At 39.6% G+C, this 22,389-nt stretch overlaps 1 long non-coding RNA gene across 1 annotated transcript in view; it reads left to right on the top strand.

Moving 5' to 3' along the window:
* The window catches only part of LOC141278216 (uncharacterized), a 91,158-nt gene extending 71,988 nt beyond the window's left edge, over nt 1-19,170 (top strand). The window contains exon 3 of the long non-coding RNA XR_012330563.1: nt 19,039-19,170. This is a non-coding gene — a long non-coding RNA (uncharacterized lncRNA). The remainder of the gene's footprint in view (nt 1-19,038) is intronic.
* The last annotated feature ends 3,219 nt before the right edge of the window (nt 19,171-22,389 follow it).

A 22,389-nucleotide genomic window follows, 5' to 3' on the forward strand; every position in this document is an offset into this window, starting at 1 on the left:
TCCTGCAATTCAGTAATAATTCATTAGAAAATGCAATAGAAAAAAATAATTACATTCACCATGTCAACAACGACAAAAAAACCCCATAAAATATAGCTAACCAAAAAGTCTTCAAAGAAAAGAAAACATGTAAAACTTTACTGATGTCCTTAAAATGAGAGCTAAAATAAATGGAACAATAAACCATGTTGCAGGATAGGAAGACTAAATATTGTAAAGGCATTAATGTCACTGAGGGAACTCATTTCTAACCCCAAAGTGATTACTAAAATCCCAAAGGATTTGTTAAAAAGAAGAAAAAAAGAAAAAAAAGAAAGGAAAACCACAAACCAAACTATACTTCTTTAACTACATATAAATGTATGTGAGCACATTAAAAACAAAAAATAGTAAAAGTCAAGGGAAAGAGGAAGAGGGAGGATGGGTAAGCAGCTCCTGCCTTCTCTGCAGCTCAGTAGCCAGGGGTGGAAGGAAGCCACAGATGAAACCCCAAGTCAGCCTTCCCTCTGCACTGTCCCACCTTCTCAACTCTCCCCCCTCTCCGTGTGGCTGACACAGTCTTGTGTTATGACTGGGTGTCAGGCCAGTGCCTCTGAGGTGGGAGAGCCGAGTTCAGGACATTGGTCCAGCAGAGACCTCCCAGCGCCACGTAATATCAAACGGTGAAAGATCTCCCAGAGATCACCATCTCAACGCTAAGACCCAGATCCATTCAACAAGCAGCAAGCGCCAGTGCTGGACACCCTGAGCCAAACAACTAGCAAGACAGGAACACAACCCCACCCATTAGCAGAGAGGCTGCCTAAAATCATAATGTCACAGAAACCCCAAAACACACCACCAGATATGGTCCAGCCCACAAGAAAGACAAGATCCAGCCTCATCCACCAGAACACAGGCACTACTCCCCTCCACCAGGAAGACTACACAGCCCACTGAACCAACCTTAGCCACTGGGGGTAGACACCGAAAACAAAAAGAACTATGAACCTGCAGCCTGCGACAATAAGACCCCAAACACAGTGAGTTAAGCAAAATGAGAAGACAGAGAAACACACAGCAGATGAAGGAGAGAGGTAAAAACCCACCAGACCAAACAAATGAAGAGGAAATAGGCAGTCTACCTGAAAAAGAATTCAGAATAATGATAGTAAAGATGATCCAAAGTCATGGCAGTAGAATGGAGAAAATACAAGAAATGTTTAACAAGGACGCAGAAGAACTAAAAAGCAAACAAACAATGATGAACAACATAATAAATGAAATTAAAAGTTCTCTAGAAGGAATCAATAGCAGCATAACTGAGGCATAAGTGACCTGGAAGATAAAATAGTGGAAATAACTACCACAGAGCAGAATAAAGAAAAAAGAATGAAAAGAACTGAGGACAGTTCCAGAGACTTCTGGGACAACATTAAACACACCAACATTCAAATAACAGGGGTCGCAGAAGAAGAAGAGAGAAAGAATGGGACTGAGAAAATATTTGAAGAGATTAGAGTTGACAGCTTCCTGAATATGGGAAAGGAAATAGTCAATCAATTCCAGGAAGTGCAGAGTCCTATGCAGGATAAATCCAAGGAGAAACACGCCAAGACGCGTATTAATCAAGGTATCAAAAGTTAAATACAAAGAAATAATATTAAAAGCAGCAAGGGAAAAGCAACGAATAACATACAAGGGAAGCCCCAAACAGTTAACAGCTGATCTTTCAGCAGAAACTCTGCAAGCAAGAAGGGAGTGGCAGGACATATTTAAACTGAAGAAAGAGAAAAACCTACAACCAAGATTACTCTACCCAGCAAGGATCTCAGTCAAATTTGGCGGAAAAATTAAAACCTTTACAGACAAGCAAATCTAAGAGAATTCAGCACCACCAAACCAGCTTTACAACAAATCCTAAAGAAACTTTTCTAGGCAGGAAACATAAGAGAAGGAAAAGGCCTACATACAAACCTAAATCAATTAAGAAAATGGTAATAGGAGTATACGTATCGATAACTACCTTAAATGTAAATGGATTAAATGCTCCAACCAAAAGACATAGACTGGCTGAATGGATACAAAAATAAGACCCGTATAGATGCTGTCTACAAAAGACCCACTTCAGAACTAGGGACAGATACAGACTGAAAGTGAGGGGATGGAAAAAGAAATTCCTTGCAAATGGAAATCAAAAGAAAGCTGGAGTAGCAATTCTCATATCAGGCAAAATAGACTTTAAAATAAAGACTATTACAAGAGACAAAGAAGGACACTACATAATGATCAAGGGATTAATCCAAGAAGAAGATAAAACAATTGTAAATATTTATGCACCCAACATAGGATCACCTCAATACATAAGGCAAATGCTAACAGCCAAAAGAGGGAAAATCGACAGTAACACAATCACAGTAGGGGACTTTATCACCCCACTTTCAGCAATGGACACATCATCCAAAATGAAAATAAATAAGGAAACACAAGCTTTAAATCATACATTAAACAAGATGGACTTGATTGATATTTATAGGACATTCCATCCAAAAACAACAGAATACACTTTCTTCTCAAGTGCACACGGAACATTCTCCAGTATAGATCATATCTTGGGTCACAAATCAAGCCTTGGTAAATTTAAGACAATTGAAATCATATCAAGTATCTTTTCCAGCCGAAACACTATGAGACTAGATATCAATTACAGGAAAAAAATCTGTAAAAAATACAAACACATGGAGGCTAAACAATACACTACTAAATAACCAAGCGATCTCTGAGGAAATCAAAAAATACCTAGAAACAAATGACAATGAAAACACGATGACCAGAAACCAATGGGATGCAACCAAAGCAGTTCTAAGAGAGAAGTTTATAGCAATACAATCCTACCTCAAGAAACAAGAAACAACCCAAATAAACAACCTAACCTTACACCTAAAGCAGTTAGAGAAAGAAGAACAAAAAAAAAAAAACCCCAAAGTTAGCAAAAGGAAAGATATCATAAAGACACAATCAGAAATAAATGAAAAAGAAATGAAGGAAACGATAGCACAGATCAGTAAAACTAAAAGTTGGTTCTTTGAGAAGATAAACAAAATTGATAAACCATTAGCCAGACTCATCAAGAAAAAAAGAGAGAAGACTCAAATCAATAGAATTAGAAATGAAAAAGGAGAAGTAAAAACTGACACTGCAGAAATACAAAGGATCATGAGAGATTACTACAAGCAACTATATGCCATTAAAATGGACAACGTGGAAGAAATGGACAAATTCTTAGAAAAGAACAACCTTCCGAAACTGAACCAGAAAGAAATTGAAAATATAAATCTAAGGCCAGACACTGTCAAACTCTTAGAGGAAAACATAGGCATAACACTCTATGACATACATCACAGCAAGATCCTTTTTGACCCACCTCTTAGAGAAATGGAAATAAAAACAAAAATAAACAAATGGAACTTAATGAAACGTAAAAGCTTTTGCACAGCAAAGGAAACCATAAACAAGATGAGAAGACAATCCTCAGAATGGGAGAAAATATTTGCAAATGAAGCAACTGACAAAGGATTAATCTCCAAAATATACAAGCAGCTCATGCAGCTCAATATCAAAAAAACAAACAACACAATCCAAAAATGGGCAGAAGACCTAAACAGACATTTCTCCAAAGAAGATATACAGCTTGCCAACAAACACATGAAAGAATGCTCGACATCATTCATCATTGGAGAAATACAAATCAAAACTACAATGAGATGTCATGTCACACCAGTCAGAATGGCCATCATCAGAACATCTACAAACAATAAATGCTGGAGAGGGTGTGGAGAAAAGGGAGCCCTCTTTCACTGTTGGTGGGAATGTAAATTGATACAGCCACTATGGAGAACAGTATGGAGGTTCCTTAAAAAACTAAAAATAGAACTACCATACAACCTAACAATCCCACTAGTGGGCATATACCCTGAGAAAACCATAATTCAAAAATTATTATGTACCACAATGTTCATTGCAGCTCTATTTACAATAGCCAGGACATGGAAGCAACCTAAGTGTCCATCAACAGATGAATGGATAGAGAAGACGTGGCACATATATACAATGGAATATCATTCAGCCATAAAAAGAAGTGAAATTGAGTTATTTGTAGTGAAGTGGATGGACCTAGAGACTGTCATACAGAGTCAAGTAAGTCAGAAAGAGAAAAATAAATACCGTATGCTAACACATATGTATGGAATCTAAAAAAGAAACAAATGGTTTCAAAGAACTTAGGGGCAGGACAGGAATAAAGACACAGACGTAAAGAATGCACTTGAGGACACAGGGAGGAGGAAGGGTAAGCTGGGACAATGTGAGAGAGTGGCATGGACTTATATATACTACCAAATGTAAAATAGATAGCTAGTGGGAAGCAGCCACATAGCTCAGGGAGATCAGCTCAGTACTTTGTGACCACATAGAGGGGTGGGATAGGGAGGGTGGGAGGGAGATGCAAGAGGGACAGATATAGGGATATATGTATATGTATAGCTGATTCAATTTGTTATAAAACAGAAACTAACACACCATTGTAAAGCAATTATACTCCAATAAAGATGTTAAAAAAAAAAGAAAGGAAAAAAAGTAAAAGTCATAAACTAAATGAGCAACAGTGGTTAGTTCTGAGATGACTGGATGGGAGGAGAAAGTGAAGAAATTTAGATTTATCTAGTCTTTAAATACATAAATGTATTTCCATATTATAGTACAAAGTTATATTTATTTTACTTTAAAAAATAATAAAACATTGTCAACACTCCATGCTAAAGTGAAAGACAGAGGCAGGGCAGTTGGAGTCAGAGATGCCAAGATGCTACACAGCAGGCTTTGAAGATGGAGGAGGGGGCCATGAGCCAAGAAATCAGGAAGCCTCTAGAAGATTGAATAATCAAGGGAACAGATTCTCCCCCTAGAGTCTTCAGAAAGAATGGCATCCCGAGCTACAGGCTTGATCTTAGGCAAGTGAAACCATTTCAGAATTCTGCCTTCTTGAATTGTAAAATAACAAATTTGTGTCATTTTAAGCCATCAGATTTGTGTAATTTGTTAAAGCAGCAATAGGAAACTAGTATAAGTCCTTTGTAACTGCTGAGTTGCTTCTGAAACCTGCTCAGGCAGGTTTATGATGGCAGATTTTGTATTACATATGCCAGTATCACCTGAGGGTTAATTCCCGCTCTTTGGGGTTACTATAAGATAGTGTAAAAAAAAAAGTAAGCCCCAAGTATTTTATTCTGTTTGGGTTAAAATTGTATGTAAAACCATATTCCCCAAGCCACCACATATTTAATGAACAACTTTGGAAGACTTAACATATTTTAACAATGCAAAGCATTGGTCTAGTCATTAACCTATTTTGTAAATGTGAGACCAAAGGTTGGTAATTATTTATAAATCAACTACCATAAAAGCGTAAAGATCAAAAATTGTTAGCCAGGTGGGAAGAAAGTCCTGTTTAAGTTATTTCTAAACATTTTCTATATTTTGTCACCACAAATTTGGTCTTTAGTCTGCTGAAAAGGATGACAAGCTTTCCTGTGTTTTCTGCTTTTTTGAAATAGTAAGAGTTAATTTTATCTACTATGGATAGTAACCTTAAACTCAGGCCTTATGTTATCCTTTGAAGCATAAAATTATGTTAATGCACTACATGTTTGTAGGAAATTATATTTGTTTTAACGTGCTTCTAGTAGGAAATTGAGTTTAGTGAACTGAGCTTTAATAGGCTCTCCAGCACCATGATGATTATTTCACTCCACCTTCACTAATTTTATTGTACAAATCTACCAGTGTATAACTGACACAAACTCATTGTGTCTTTTTTTTACACATCATTAAAAAAAAAATCACACAAAATTTTGTGACTTATGACTCAAGTCAATTTGTTTTTGAAAAAAAATACAAAGCCTTTTCTTTAAAAATAGCACCTGTTTCTTTATTCACATGTAAATCATATCTATAGCCTACTATATGGCTCTGAGTGAGGACAAGCAGGATGACTCTTACCGGGACAGGAGTGACCCCAGCCAGAAGCAAAGAAAAAGGGGGTATGTGTTTAAAATCTTGGAGATAAAACATTCAGTTTGTTTATTGCTCTGTATATCTGTAGCTCTTGGATATGCTTATTAAAAATATCAGATATTTTTAAGTTTGATAAAGCACACATTTGGCTAATTATCATTTTCAACCTTACCTTTATGGTAAATAATGATGAAAGTAATCCTTCAGAAATGCTGAAATCACAACTACAAAATGAAAAAGACTTCCAAAAAATTAGAATTAAAAGTTGACTTCAATTGTAATGAAAAATAACTATTTTAAAAGTTATGTATTCATATATTGTACTTTTATAGGCAAACAATCACACACAGGCTATATGTATGCATACAGATCCCCCTTCTTCTTTGCTTTAAGTCACACTTTCCATGGCAGTTCTCAGCCTTTTTATTTTTTATTGTTTTTATTTTTTAACATCTTTTTTTTTACATCTTTATTGGAGTATAATTGCTTTACAATGGTGTGTTAGTTTCTGCTTTATAACAAAGTGAATCAGTTATACATATACATATGTTCCCGTAGCTCTTCCCTCTTGCATCTCCCTCCCTCCTACCCTCCCTATCCCACCCCTCTAGCCTTTTTAAAAAATTTTCCTAGGAGGTCTACTTTCCCCTCCCTAAAGAGGGAAGCCCTGCAGGGGAAGAGAGTACAACATGTCAGATTCTTACGAGCTAGAAAGAGAAGTCTCAGCTGAGGAAATTGATTTGCTGGTGAATTAATATAGTATCAGATTTCCCCACAAATTGCTGTGGGGCAGTTTGGCCTCATACCATCAGCCATCAGAAGACCACTTCATGCTGCTCTTCTTTGCTGTGAACTGTTAACACATCAACCTCTTTGGACCGCCCTGTATCTATGAGAAGGAAATGTGGCTACCATGAGGTGAATAACCAGTACAAGATCTCAGGTTTGGAATTCTAGCTTCAACCCTATCCCTGTCTCATTATGTGAGTAGCTCACCAGTACTTATTCCCCAAATCACATTTAGCTCCTGTCTCCTTAATGCTACTTATACTTAAAATTAACAGAGGTGGGAGATACGAGTCTATAGATCAAAGACATAGTTAGTTAATGCATATTCTAGGCCTAATTCCTCTGGCACCAAATTCCTATTGCTTATTTCATCAGCAAGGTCAAATGCTGCAGGTACGTAACAGTATAAGCCCAGTACTCTTCACTTAGGGAAATGATTCTGAAAATGTTAGTCCTTGTATGTGGTACCTAAATTAGAGACCAATAAGTATTTTCAGATTTTTGAGTTTCAAATAATTTCAAAGGAGGCTGAAACATAAATAATTTGACAAGTTTCTGAGGTCCTGATTTTCCTAATATCTACCCAGATGCCAATAAGTGTGCATGCAAATCCCAATCTAAACAAGAATAATGCTAAATGTTGTCATGAACTGAAACTTTCCAAACTACGACATACTGTGGCATCTGACCAATATGTTGTCACCAACTAATCTCTACAATTCTTTACTTTGAATCTTGGAAATTCTGCAACTAATTCTCACTCATTAATTTCTTGTTTTGGCTTAATAAAACTGTTACCAAGGACTTCTTGTTAAGTTTTATTTTCTAAGTCAGTGCTGTGCTTTCTTTTTTACACAATAAACATCTTCCTCTATTACTAGTAAGCTAAGCCTCTGAATTTTAATTATATTTGTCCTAATCTTACCCTATTAACACTGTGACTATATATAAATTTCCAAATTGGCCAGTAAAACAATAAATCTTACCCCTTTGAAAGTTACAAACCCTGTGAGAATCCGATAAAAGCCAAAGACCCTAGTCCTAGGAAAATACACACACACACACACACACAAAGCTGCATTTATTATAGCCACATAACAGAATAGTTTAGAGTTTAGGCTTTGGAGAAGTTCATGCTTCATCCCTTACAAGCTGTAATGTTCTCATTTGCTAAATCAGGATCTTAAACTTATAAAAATCTGTATGGGCCTATGCACTGGTTAAATTTTTTATAAATAAGATCTTTTGCAATACATTTTGCCCCCCATACGAATATGTTTTAGAGTCAAAAATCCTCATAACTAAGACCTAATCCTGGAATGACATAGGAGGAAAGAGGTATTTTTATGTGTAAGCTGCTTGTGAATGTTTTACTAAATAATTTGTTCATGATTTTTCTATAATTCTTGTCTAATTTCTTTTATATAATTCTAGGCAAAATTTTAGAAACATCTATCAATCTAGTCTCTAGACACTGATTATCTCTAATGAGGGATGGAATTATCAAATGCCTAATTGAATGCACTCCCCGAACATTATGAAGATTGTTACCCATCCTTAGCTTGGGAAGTTAGCAATATGTCACCTTCTACATGACATATTATTAGGTTTTTCAAATACATTTATGCCATAGAGTTTCTTTATTTTGCTGCTGGACTTTTCCTGGTTCTTTGTCTGTATCTGTACATACACAGCTTTAAAATTCAGTATCAAAGCTTGGACAAATGTGAATTTTTGGTAATTTTCTTTTTAAACATAGTTTAGATCACAGTAACACAAATACGTTTCTAAGAACAAACTCATTAAAACTAAAACATTACCAAGTCTCAGCTAATGGCTGAGTTAAGGTGACTTCATTATTAAAAATGTCAGTCTTTACCCAAATAGTGTTGTCTATGGCAGTGATTTTCAACCTAGTAGGACCCCAACACACCTGAGGAACATGGCACATACCCAAATCACAGCAGTGCAGCTCATCTGGCTGGAAGATGGGGGAGAACAGAGGAGGAGAGCCAGAGTTGAGCACCACTACTCTAGGAAAATGATATTTTCTCATGGTCCATACCATGTTTTAAGAATGAGCTGAAGGTATTGGCTAATCATGAAAGGAATTGCACTCTATCACCATGTAAAAAAAGAAATGAATCAGGGTATTGCCTCAGTTATTGTAGGCCATGATATACATGTGGTAGGGGGATAAAAGTGTTTCTTCCTTAAAAAAAGGTCTTTGGTTTACATATCAGAAAGCTTAGTTGATCATACTTCACCTAGGAATACATCATGTCTTTGTAATTATTAAGTGATGTATTAGTCAGTACATAGGGCTCTGTTTCCAAGTAGGACACATTTTACAGAGTTTAGAACTAATCTTAAGAAACAAACACCGGGGCTTCCCTGGTGGCGCAGTGGTTGAGAGTCCGCCTGCCGATGCAGGGAACACGGGTTTGTGCCCCAGTCCGGGAAGATCCCACATGCCGCAGAGCCTGCGCGTCCTGAGCCTGTGCTCCGCAACGGGAGAGGCCACAACGGTGAGAGGCCCGCGTACCAAAAGAAACAAACACCCTCTGAACTGAAGTTGGGATTAAGTCATCCATGTGTAGAAGAACCTTCCCAAGGAGATGATATGTAAACCTGTACCTAGAAAAACTAGCTAGTCTTCCAATCCAATGCACTCTCCCAAACCAGGATATACCTTAATTAGTCAGTTATTTGGTAATATGTCAGGCATGAGGAGATTATAAATGGGAACTGGAGAGGAAGAATCGATCAGTGTTTTTTCTCCATCCTGGCTACTGGAAAGCTCAGGCTAAAATTTAAAACCCACCTCTGTCAAGCATACAGGATTTAACAGACCTGAATTTTCCATGCAAACATCAAGTCCTCCCCACCTTTTTATCTTTATTGGATCCCACTTTCTTATTCTTTTTAATTGAAGTATGGTTGATTTACAATATTTCAGGTTTACAGCAAAATGATTCAGTAATACATATATATGTATGTATATATCCTTTTTCAGATTCTTTTCCATTATAGGTTATTACAAGATATTGAATATAGTTCCTTGTGCTATACAGTAAGTCCTTGTTGTTTATTTTATATACAGTAGTGTGTATTTATTAATCCCAAACTCCTGATTTATCCCTCCCCCTGCCTTTCCCCTTTGATAAGCATACCACTTTCTTATTTAAAATGTTAAAAATCTTACAATAGTTTATTGTGTGTATTATTACAAACAATTTTAAATCACATATTAAAATTATAAACATTCCCACTATCTGGCTCTGAACAGGAGAGAGAGTTCTCCAAAGAGCAGACAAGAGTACGTCTGCAAATTGGCTCTCCAAGTACCTGACATTATTTACATTCTTGGAGACCTAACAATCCACACTCTCAAAGCTTGATTCCAACAGCATTAAGATCATGCAACTACCTACCTGGAGTCTATATTCCTAAGCAGCCTTTGGGCACTAATTCACATTTCTCCATGGGAGAGACTGTACTGACCAATACACATGAATATTCTGGTTTTCTTGGCCTAATTTTCTTTGTCAATTTTCAAGTTGGCATTCCAGTTTATTAATTGAGCTCTTCTGAGTTCAATTCACATGAGTCAGTCCTCCAAAACCTTACCAATTTTTGTTGATCTGGTAGAATTTTGTTGCTGATCATTGGCAGGTGATGAATGGCCCCTGAAGCCTTTGTTCTGCACCCAAAGCCCTGCCCCCCTCCCTGGGTTGCGGGGAGATCCCAGAGTAGCCAGAAAACCACTCTTTGGCTCCATTCCCCTTGAAGAGGACAACAACCTCATTACACTTTTACATTTGCTATTAATTCATTTTGAGATGCCACTGAACTTGAACGTTTCTCAGCATAAAACCTTCTACTATGCTGTTGGTGAGGTAGCTAGTGGGACTTACTTCAGACAACAAAAATACAAAGCAGCTGTGTTTAGGTCTGAAATCTGCTAAAGTTGCCCAATCTCTGGCATTTTCTTTCCTTTGCAAAAACCTTCTTTATTTTGAGATCTTCTGAATAATCCATCAGATGCCTTTGAGTAGGAGACTTGTCTGTTTATTTATTCCTTCATCTAACAAACATTTATTGATTCTATGTGTTAAATGCTGTCCTAGGTGTTAGTTCCTGCATTATGAAACAAAAACTCTAGTGAGGAATACAGATATTTTTAAGTACATAAATAAACGTTTCCTTATACATTGTGATAAAAGACATGAGAAAAAATAATTCGTTGCTAAAGTAGATAATAACAAGGGAGAGAACTCGTGTTAGATTTTAGAGCCAGAGCACACCCTCCTGCTCCCCAAGAGATGCCTTTTAACTGGGTGAACATATGTGCCCATTTGACTGGGACAGTCCTAGTCAGTGCCAGCTGTCCCAGCATAATTATTAATAGAGCCTCCTTTCCTGCTGAAAGTATCCTGGTTAAGATAATAAATTATATGGTCACACTAATTTTAAACAAAGTAGAAACTAGGTAAACTGCTAGACCTATAAGGGATAATGATTTCTAAGTACTTTGGAAAACATCCTGAGGTGAAGCTAAGCATTAGTAGTGTAATGGGCTGAGATGAACTTCGTTCCTGGCTTAATTCCAGGGGAAAACCACAGCTTCAAACATAATGTATTTAAGGGCATGAAATCAATGTTGAGTGAAGAGAAATGGAGAATGGGCTCTTCAGTAAATAAAACTTGAACCCTTTTCAACATTGTGAAGACAGAATTAGCAGAAGAGAAAACCCTAGGCCTTCGGCATAATGGAAACCTAGAAACATTTTTATATGAAAGCAGATAGCAGAATGTAGTCATAAAACACATAAACTGAAGGAACCTTGGAAATCAGCTCATACAGATGCCCCATCTTAGAGAAAATGATGCCACAGGACATAAACGTGAACGGTGCACTTTGAGGCTGAGAATCACTGTATCATATAACGCAAAAAACAAAGGATGTGGACACAGGCCACCTATGTTATAGTCACAGTTCCTCAGGTTCATCACTTATTTTCTCTTTCCTCGGTTCCTTCAAAAGGAAACCCCAAATCAAAATACCCTCCCTACTATCTCCCAGGATTATTGTGAAGATTAAATAAAATCATATAAGCTGTAAAGGGCTTTGCAGATGTAGTTGTTGGTAATACATTCATTAGCTTAGCCCATGTTCTAAGCAAAAAGTTCTAATGTTACCACGAAGTTATAGCAAGAAGTTTCCATGCCCTTTTGAGTTGAATAAAGGGGATACTGATGAGGGTTTTATAGCTCTCATATTCCTCCCTTCTCTCATCCCTCAAAATTCACCAAATTAGATACAAATAAAACATAGTAATTAGGCAATTGACAAAAAATAGAGCTTTACACACACTGGTTTGGGTTGAGGAGGCCATATCTATAAAAAAATAATATGTACCATGGTTACACAAATGTCTTCCCTTTTCGGATTGGATTACTACAAACCTAAACAGGTTCGGCAACAATTGTCCTGAAACAACTAAACACATTTGAAACGAGGAATATAAAGCTGAGAGTGAAATCTGAGCTTTTAAAATGCGCGTGGTTATACAGGATAAATAGTCTAGCGTGAGTGCTGTGAAAGGCAGCACTAAAATGGGAAGAACTGGAGTCGTAAAAAGTTCTCCTACGCAAATGGGCCAGTGATTTTGTTTTCAAGCTGGACAACATATTCTTTTTTCTTTAGGAGTTCAAGATGCATCTTTTTTCTCTTTGAATAAGCTATCTTTTAAAAAAAATTTATTGGAGTATAGTTGATTTACAATGTTGTGTTAGATTCAGGTGTACAGCAAAGTGATTCAGTTATACATATAGATATATTCATTCTCTTTCAGATTCTTTTCTCATATAGGTTACCACAGAATATTGAGTAGAGTTCCCTGTGTTATACAGTAGGTCCTTGTTGGTTATCTATTTTGCATATAGTAGTGTGTGTATGTTAATCCCAAGCTCCTGATTTATCCCTCCCCCACCCACGTTTCTCCTTTGGTAACCATAAGTTTGTTTTCAATATCTATAAGTATGTTTCTGTTCTGTAAATAAGTTCATCTGTATCAGTTTTTTAATCAGATTCCACATATAAGTGGTCTCATGATATTTGTCTTTCTCTGCCTGACTTACTTCACTTAGTATGATAATCTCTATGTCCATCCATGTTGCATCAAATGGCATTATTTCTTTTTTTATGGCTGAGTAATGTACCATTGTGTATATATTCTTGAATATATACAAGAGATCTGTTAAAACTTTATAAGGAGTTAAGTGAATCTGGTGAACATATTGAATGAGTTCAGGTAAGCTAGGCCTCAGAGACAAAAATGCGTAAGGACAAATATGATAGAAGTTTACCTGTTGTTCATGGAAGAATCCAACCAAGTGCTCCTGGTTGGTGGGGGTTCTTCTGCACACAGTGGATGGTGGACCCTGTGGCTCTGCCCTCCCCTACATCCTCACCATCAGTTGCATCCAGCCAGCGAAAAGGCAAAACAGTCTGGAGGAAGCACAGCTTCTTACAAAGCCAAGGCCCAGACAGCACAGCTTCTCCTCTGATCTGACTGTCTAGAACTCAAACTCATGGCCACACCCAACTCCAAAAGAGTCTAGGAGGCGGGTTCCAATTGGGAAGAAAAGAAGAGCATGGATTTTGATAAACAGCTAGTGTTCTCTGCTATAGATAAGATTTCTAGTTACATCAGTTCTGTGCCAGGACCCACAGTGGAGTGGAAGTAAGACCAAGAAGGGAAATAGGACATGAAATGACCCACCTTCCATTTGCAGCTTTCCCCATCCTACATTGTGCCCCAAAGGATGCCCAGGTCCTTATAAAGCTGACAAAGTGTGAACAAGGGGCAGAGAGTTACTGCCCTGTGTCAAATTCTTTATGTCTAATATTTTACTAATAGTTAAAAGAGATTGGTTTAAGCCATGCTGGCCTCGTGGTAGCATTAGACAAAAGTCTTTGGCCAGAATATGGGCAGATCCCTTCCCTGTAACCTATATGGTACCCTGAAATCCTTAGGCTTCCTAGAATTTTTCATTTGACACCTTGGCAATGATTTGCAATTGCATAATTTTCAACCACAGAGAGTTTTAGGAACTCTAGACATTGAGACCTCTGGGACCCAAACCAATTTAAGTTATGCCCCTACTTTTCTCATCATTCTGGAAGGTGATCCCTGACTTAGCCACAAACTACTTTGAAAGTGGAGAAACCACTGGGAAAGAAGAAAGTAAGGCTTGGCTGTGGGGCTTGGTGTTTAAGTGAAAGGCAATACCTCAGGAAATTGTGAAACCACCCGTCGTTAAGTAGATGGTGTGAAGATGGAGAATATTATCTAAAAATACAAGACTCTGGCAGAAAAAGTTACTTTTCAGCTACCATTTGTGTCTCTGATTGTCTGCCTATTTTTCTCTTTCTCAAATGAGGTAGAAATTGGATTCCTAGATTTAATCTTTCCTAGCTAGATAATAACGGGTTTATTATTTCGATCAAATTATATTTTTAATGCAAGGGACAAAGATATTTTTGAGAGAATATAATGATGTACCACGGACTTTAAGCATAACAAGAAGGGAAATGAAGTCTGAGGGGTTTTAGGATAGAACATGGCAGGAGGTGAGGGGATATTAATGGGCTATAGCTGTTTTTGCTGGAGTCACTGACATGCCGTCTTAACCCTTCCCCTGCAGGGGGAATCAGACCCATAAATAGACCTTGCTCTATTGTTGAAATTGAAATTCTAGAACATGCTAAAATTCTAAAAACTCTAAAACAATTTCTGGTTGGGAAGCACGGCTTGGAATTACAGCCACAGAGAGGTTGCTTAAAACTACATCCGTCCTGATTCAGACTGACTTGCCCATCCACTTGAAAAGGGGCTGATCTGAGAGGGAGTTCCCAAGAGCCCCCTGGAAGGGTTTGGGAGGGAGCAGGGGAGAGAGATGTGGCTGTACGGGGAGGGAGGGCAGACATGTGAGAGGTCAAGAGTTTGGGGAATGACAGATGACCTGAGAGGCTTGCGGGCAACTGAGGAAACAGAAATCAGAGGCAGAATGGATTCGGCCTTGATTCTGACAAAAATTAGAGCTTTGCACACAGGCCTGAGAGAGTCCAGCTGAGGGCAGGCAGGAGCCCTGGTTTTGAGCTCACAGATAATTGAGGAGGGTCAGTAATAGTCAACAGCAGGGAGCAATTAACCAGTGGTATGCAAGTCCATGTGCCTGATGCACAGTGAGACCAAACAATTCCAAAACTTCGGAGTTTGAAGCAGAGAAAGGTTTATTGCATGGCCATGCAAGGAGAGGGGGGGCTCATGCCTTAGAATCCCCGAACTCCCCAAAAGCTTTCAGCAAAGCCCTTTTATAGGAAAGGTAAGGGAGGGGCGTGGTTAGTTGTTGCAAACTTCTGGGTGTCAGATCCATTTTGTTTTTCTTGAGTTCAGGTCACAATGTTCCTGTAAATCTCCACCAGACAAATGTTATTCTCTGTTCTGACACGAAAGGGCAAGGTCCCAAGGCTCCAGGTCCAGACTCTGGCTAAGAGGAGGGGGTCCCTGGGCTGGACCGTTACCCTGTCCGGGAGTGTTCGTCCAGCACCCAGCCTGGGTCCTCCCACCCCCAGGACCAGGTCCCCAGACCCCACCCAGCCGTCACCACTGAGGGAGCCAGGTGCCCGGGACCCAGCCGGCCCTCAGGCTCCTCAGGCTGCCCAAACGGGGCCGGGTCCCGAGGACTGCGACCCATGGAGACTGCCGCGGCCATTAGGTCTCGGAGGCGGCGATGGGGGAGAGGCTCACTGCCGCTTCAAGGCCTGCGCCGGGTCAGTGGGCAGCCGCGGCGAGGGCTCTGGAGCCCTGCGAGACACAGCCCCTCAGCCTGCGCCCGGCCCCCAAGCTCACGCACCAGCCCAAGGCGGAAGGGCCTGGAGGACCCCAGGCAGAAGGCAGAGATCCACCTGATCCTCCTCTCTCTGCTCTCTCTGCTGGGAGGACCACTGTGAGCCTGACCACAGAGCGGAACCTCTAAGCATTGCGCTAAGGGTCTAGCAATTACGGCTGCGTGCTAAGGGAGGGCGCGCTCGCCCCGCCCCATTACACCAGGAGCGCGTAATTTTCCGTGAGGGTCGCCGCAGCTTCTGGCTGGGCCGGGTTGCACTTCCTCACGGTTCGCAGGTTAAAGAAAAATTATTCGTGGCACTTCTTAAAGAACGGTAAGGCTGACTTTAGTCGGGGGATTGTTGCCGTAGGTGTAGGGACCACTGCAATGGGGTGTTGCAGCAGGACAGAGATTAGGCTCCACTCTGAATACCACAAGGAAAAGTGGGGATTTATAGTCAAGGTGGGAGTGGGAGCCAGTGGATGGAAAATTACTCAGAAAACATCAGGGGTGAGGAGGGATTCTGGGCAAATTGACCTAGCAGAATTCTTGCTGAAGGTAGGCCAGGGTGATCAGACGTCACCTGGCGGGGGTGGGAGGGGTGGGGATCAGGTTCAGAGATGCGGGGTGATCAGATATCGAAATGGTGAGGCTGCCTCGACTAATTTAGCAGGGTTCTTGCTAAAAGTGGACAATGCAGAGAGGAACATGGAAGTCCAAAATCGAGGCCTAGTTGAAAGAGCTCAGAAGAGCCTGATTAGAGTTTGGTCGAGGTGACAATCTTTGTCAGTAGAAACATCTTCAACAGCCTCAGAATGAGAGGGGACACTGGAAACTCAGAAACCCGCACGTTTTCTGGCTGAGAATATTGTCTGTAACTCTCTCTTTCTGTGAATTTGCCTCTAAATTCATTTTTCAAAATATTTGAAACTCTCTCAATATATGTAAAACGTTATTAGTTTGAACCATATAAACTTGTCAGTTTTGAAGTAAAAAGTCTGTCAAAATCAGCAGTTTCATATGATTCAACTTAATTCTGAAGGGAAGAATAGGTTCCTTGGGCACTTTGCATTTTCAATGTCAGGCAGTAAAGACTTCAGGGTTGGGAAACGCCCAGGGTGCACCTAAAAGCCTTAGGGTTCAGGTTGTCCTCAGAGAACCGAAGAATAACCCTGATGCCCGGGTCACTGAACTCCTCAGTAATTCTATGTTACCACGGATAATAGCACAGTTTCCTGGTGTGATTAATTCAGTGACCTCGGCAGATTTTTAAACCCTGAGACAAGAACCCAAACTCTACCTTCTTCGCTCAATAAATGACCTTGATGCCTTGTTCTCAGAGAATAGAGGCTATCGGGTAAGAATTTCCTCAAAGTACACCCAGACATCAGGTATTTGTCTGCAGATGAATTCAGTTAGATTATCTGCATGCCCTTGGGTATAGTGCTGAAGAATCAACTTGGAAACCTTCATTCTGATTCTTTTGTATTGAGCCACAATACAGATGCAGAGCAATTCACACATATATAATTGTTAGGTGCTTGTACCAGAGACTGACACCACCAACCCATCCTGCATACTGCCACCAGGGTGATCTTATTAAAATACAAATCTGAGGGTGTCATGTTTATGATTGAAAGGGATCAAATGCCTTGACTTTGTTGAGGAATCCCAGTGCTCCCTACTTCTCCCGTGTTACCCCACATGCAGCCTCGCCTTCGCCATGCTCAGATACGTTGCTTCCTGGAGTGCATGGTGCATTTCATGCATTTGCATTTTCCACATGCTGATTCTTCAGCCTGTAAGTTTTGTTCCTGTCAAGACTTTACTTCTCTAAGTTTTCTCTACTGTAAGAAATATTTGAGTAAGTTGCCCTTTCTCAATGATCCTCTTAGCATACTCCTTTCCTTGTCTTTATCTCACTGTATTTTTAGTCTAAGTTTCTTAATCTCATTCACTCACCAGGCATTACATTAGATAGACACAATGAATTTTGAGTAGAAACTTCATGAAATAACGTGCTCAAAATATGAGTTAAGAATGAATAATTGCCTGCAGATTTACAACTTAGCTCCCTAGGTCCTAAAGATGTAAGAATATGTCTAATTTTGCATAGTTATACTTTATAATACTGAAAAGGTTCACAATTTAATCTTTTGTTAATTATTTTTGTGCACTGAGGCAATCCTTTTAAATAGTTTTGATAATAGCTAACAGTTACTGAGCCCATATTCTGAACCAGGTACCATGCTAAGTGCTATTTATACCCGGCTTAATTCTTGAAACTACACTTACAGTTCTCATTTTAAAGATGAGAAAACTGAGTAGAGATTCTCTTCAATTTATTTGATTGATAAATATGGATTTTACATATCCTGTTTTTAATTCTTTTCACCTGAATTCCAACTGAAGCACTAAAATGTAATATCTGAAATATATCACGTTTTTGATTAAAAATATAAATATCTTGAGCTAGTAATTCAATTTCTACTTTTTTTTAAATTTAGTTATTTTTGGCTGCATGGGGTCTTCGGGCTTTCTCTAGTTGCGGAGAGCGGGGGCTATTCTTTGTTGCAGTGTGTGGGCATCTCTTTGCGGTGGCTTCTCTTGTGGAGCATGGGCTCTAGGCGCACGGGCTTTAGTAGTTGTGGTGCCTGGGCTCAGTAGTTGTGACTGGCGGGCCCCAGAGCGCAGGCTTAGTAGTTGTGACGCATGGGCTTAGTTCCTCCGCAGCATGTGGGATCTTCTCGGACCAGGGCTCGAACCCGTGTCCCCTGCATTGGTAGGTGGATTCTTAACCACTGTACCACCAGGGAAGTCCCTCAACTTCTACTCCTTTTTCTACTATTTCTATTTGCTTCAGTAAGCATCTGGTAAAACTTCTCCTAATTCCCTTTTGGAAGTTCCTTTTCCTTCAGTTTTATTTAGAGTTTCCAAGTTTAGAATCACTGAACAGCAATTGGATCTACAGTGCTATCCAGATCATTCAAAAGGTATATCCCTGCCCGTGGATTTTCGATTGAAATAAAATAAGATGACATGAAGCACAGAGAAGATGAATGGCTTGAGCTGATGGGCAGCATTTGGAATTGGTTTTGTTTTCTTAGAGAACTACAGTGTCATTTTTCTTCGTCCTATCCTGTCTCTGCTGATTCTGTCTAGGGGATGTCTTTTAATGTGAAAAATTGAGTAATAGCTTCATAAGAAGTCCAGAGAAAATGCCTCCTGGATCCCAACTTATCCTCAATTCACATAACCTGCTTCCTCAGAGTAATGGGCTTTTTTTCTTTATTCAATTAGACCTCAATTATGACCCAGGAAATCAGCCTCCGGACTAAATGGGAGTAAATAGCGGGTAAGAAGCAAACAAGACACATCACGCTTTTGCCTGGGACTTCTTTGGGTCAGTGGTTTCGTCTTTAAGAGTTCTGGTGAGGTAAGTTCTAAGTTTTCAGACTGCTCACTTGAGCTATAAATCAGAAGCTTCTGGTATCTTGTTGCTAGGACTCGAAATCGAGCACAGGTGAGGTTATAGCACACACGTAGGGGCACATACACACACCAACCAGGGCTAAAGGGAACTAAAACAGGAAATACTAATTCTTAAAACACAATTAAATCCAAGCGTTAATGATCCTTTTGCAGGCATGAAATGGCAGTGTGCATAAAGTAGAAGTACAAGATCAAAACAACAGCACCAAGCTCCCCTTCACTCTCTTGCCCACATCGTTTCCCCCCAGCGCAGAGACCAAACAATCAGCTCCAGCTGTCTCCACTCAGAGGGGGCTTCTGGCACAATCTAGCTGATGATCAGAGTTATGGGTGGAACTATATATCAACAAACATGTATATTCTCCCCTATGTATTCTGATTCCTGGTCTAGGAGAATCTATGTTTTGAAAAAGCTCCACCTATAGTGCAACGTACTAGCAAAAAAAAAACCCAAAAAGAACCTGCAGCAAATTCTCTCTTCCACTGACACCTACTCTTTCCATCAGAAAAAGATTACAGGACCCGGAGCAAGCCTAGAACTGGCACAAGTCTGTTTTACTGAGGATTCTCAGCAGAGTCTCTGACTTTCTGATTAGCCTTAGGAATTAAGGCAAGTGAGTAAATCAGGTTTCCCCAACCTGAAGCATCTATTTTCTTGCTCCTCAAAGGAGCATTGGCATCACCCACATGATTGGTAGCACTCACCCATTACTGAATCAGAATCTGCATTTTTTTTTTTTTTTTTTTTTTTGCGGTAGGTGGGCCTCTCACTGCTGTGGCCTCCCCCTCCGCGAAACACAGGCTCCGGACGCGCAGGCCCAGTGGCCATGGCTCACGGGCCCAGCCGCTCCGCGGCACGTGGGATACCCCCAGACCGGGGCAGGAACACGCGTCCCCTGCATCGGCAGGCAGACTCCCAACCACTGCACCACCAGGGAAGCCCAGAATCTGCATTTTAACAACAGCCCCACAGTATTTGTAGGCGCATTAAAGGTTAGGAAGCTCTGCTCTCTCTCTCTCCATCTTTGATAGCTTCCAAGTCGATTCTTAGAAGTTAGTCCTAGTCATATCCTTCTGGGCTAGTGTCTTTTCCTGAAAATCTGTACAGTTCTGAGTCCCTCCAGGACCCTGCCCAATTCTTCAATCAAAAAAGGATGGAGCCTCAACCTTAAAGCTGAGCTGTTGCTTGGGGCCCTGCTGCCTGCCTGCAAAAATTCCTCATGCCAACATGGACCCCCTCCAAACTGTCTCCAAGAGGATTATTTATAGCTGGGCCTCACTAGCCTTGCAGCAGGAACACGCTGTTAAATGTGCAGAACATTCAGAGGACAGCTATTTGTTTAAAATGCCATCTGTTAGATGCTCTCCCTTTTATGAAATACAAGACATAATCTCAAGTCATTCAAGAAAGACATGAAAATCGTGCTTTGCAACTCATAGTCCAATGCTAAGTAGTAGTCAGTTTATACATATATACAGTTCAGGATATAGAGAAATATAGCACCAAACATTATTAATGTTGATACTAAGTTAAAATTCTAAATGAAAAACATATTTGGTTAACAATTTCCTGTAAGAATTTACTCAAATAGTACTACTTAATCTATGGAGGAGTGAAGTACATATCCTTGAAATACTGATAATGGGTAAATATTAAGAAATTGAGGGAATTCCCTGGCGGTCCAGTGGTTAGAACTCCACGCTTCCACTGCAGGGTGCCCAGGTTCGATCCCTGGTGGAAGAACTAAGATCCCACAAGCCACGCGGTGCAACCAGAAAAAAAAAAAAAAAATTGAAATTTGAGGTGTTAAAATTTGTCTGATTATATCTCTTGATTACATAATCAGCTCGGTTTCAAGTTTAATGAAAACGGGTTATCCGCCTGTCAATCAAATATTAACTGAGAACTTACTATATTCTGTTTCTGTTTGCTCTATGCGGAATGACAAGTTTTCACTTAACATTTACTAAAAACCTACTATGTGTAGGATATTGTGTACTCATGATATAAAGATGAGTAAAACAGTGTCCCTGCCCTCGAAGAGTTTACGACCTGCAAGAGCAAGGCATGTAAACAAAAGGAATGTGATCAAGTTCTGTGGAGCATTTGTGGGCTACAGGAACGCTCTCAAGGAGGAGGGTCAGTTCTGTCTTGGGGAGGCCACAGGTTTATAAAGGCAATACTCAAAGGATCTTTCAGGCAGAAGGGTTAGAACAGCAAAGGAATGGAAGCATGACACTGCCTGTTACATTCAGAGACCGGTGGGAAGTTCAATATGCTTGCAGTTCAGTTTTTTTTTCAAAATGACAACATAAAATGTTTCAGAAATTCATCATAAAATAAAAAGTAATTTTATGTACCACTGTTATTGTACAAAACTAATGTTGTACACTGGATCAAACATACAAATATAATAGATTTCATATTTTGCTAACCCTTCCTTAGATCACTCTTCCTTTTTAAGAAAGAATACACTTGGACATATATACACTACTAAATGTAAAATCGATAGCTAGTGGGAAGCAGCCGCATAGCACAGGGAGATCAGCTCGGTGCTTTGTGACCACCTAGAGGGGTGGGATAGGGAGGGTGGGAGGGAGATGCAAGAGGGAAGAGATATGGGGATATATATATATATATGTATAGGTGATTCACTTTGTTATAAAGCAGAAACTAACGCACCATTGTAAAGCAGTTATAATCCAATAAAGATGTTAAAAAAAGACTATATAAAGATCTTCAACAAATCAGTATAAAAAAGTAGACAACTCAATAGAAAAATGAATAAAAGACTTTAACAGTCACTTCACAGAAGATAATACACAAATATAAAAAAGTTATTGGTCAATAAAAAGAAAGAATACGCTTAACATCCTTTTTTTTTCAAAACAAGTTTTTATTGAAGTATAGTTGATTTACAGTGTTGTGTTAGTTTCAGGTGCACAGCAAAGTGATTTAGTTATATATGTATTCGTTTTCAGATTCTTTTCTGTTATAGGTTATTACAAGATATTGAGTATAGTTTCCTGTACTCTACAGTAGGTCCTTGTTGTTTCTGCTTTATACGTAGTAGGGTGTATCTGTTAATCCCAGACTCCTAATTTATCCCTCCCCCTCCTTGCTCATTCTTAATTAACTGTGAGATGTTTGAAAGCTAG

The sequence above is a fragment of the Tursiops truncatus genome, chromosome 3 (genome assembly GCF_011762595.2).
Source record: "Tursiops truncatus isolate mTurTru1 chromosome 3, mTurTru1.mat.Y, whole genome shotgun sequence".
In the NCBI taxonomy this organism is placed as follows: Eukaryota; Metazoa; Chordata; class Mammalia; order Artiodactyla; family Delphinidae; genus Tursiops; species Tursiops truncatus.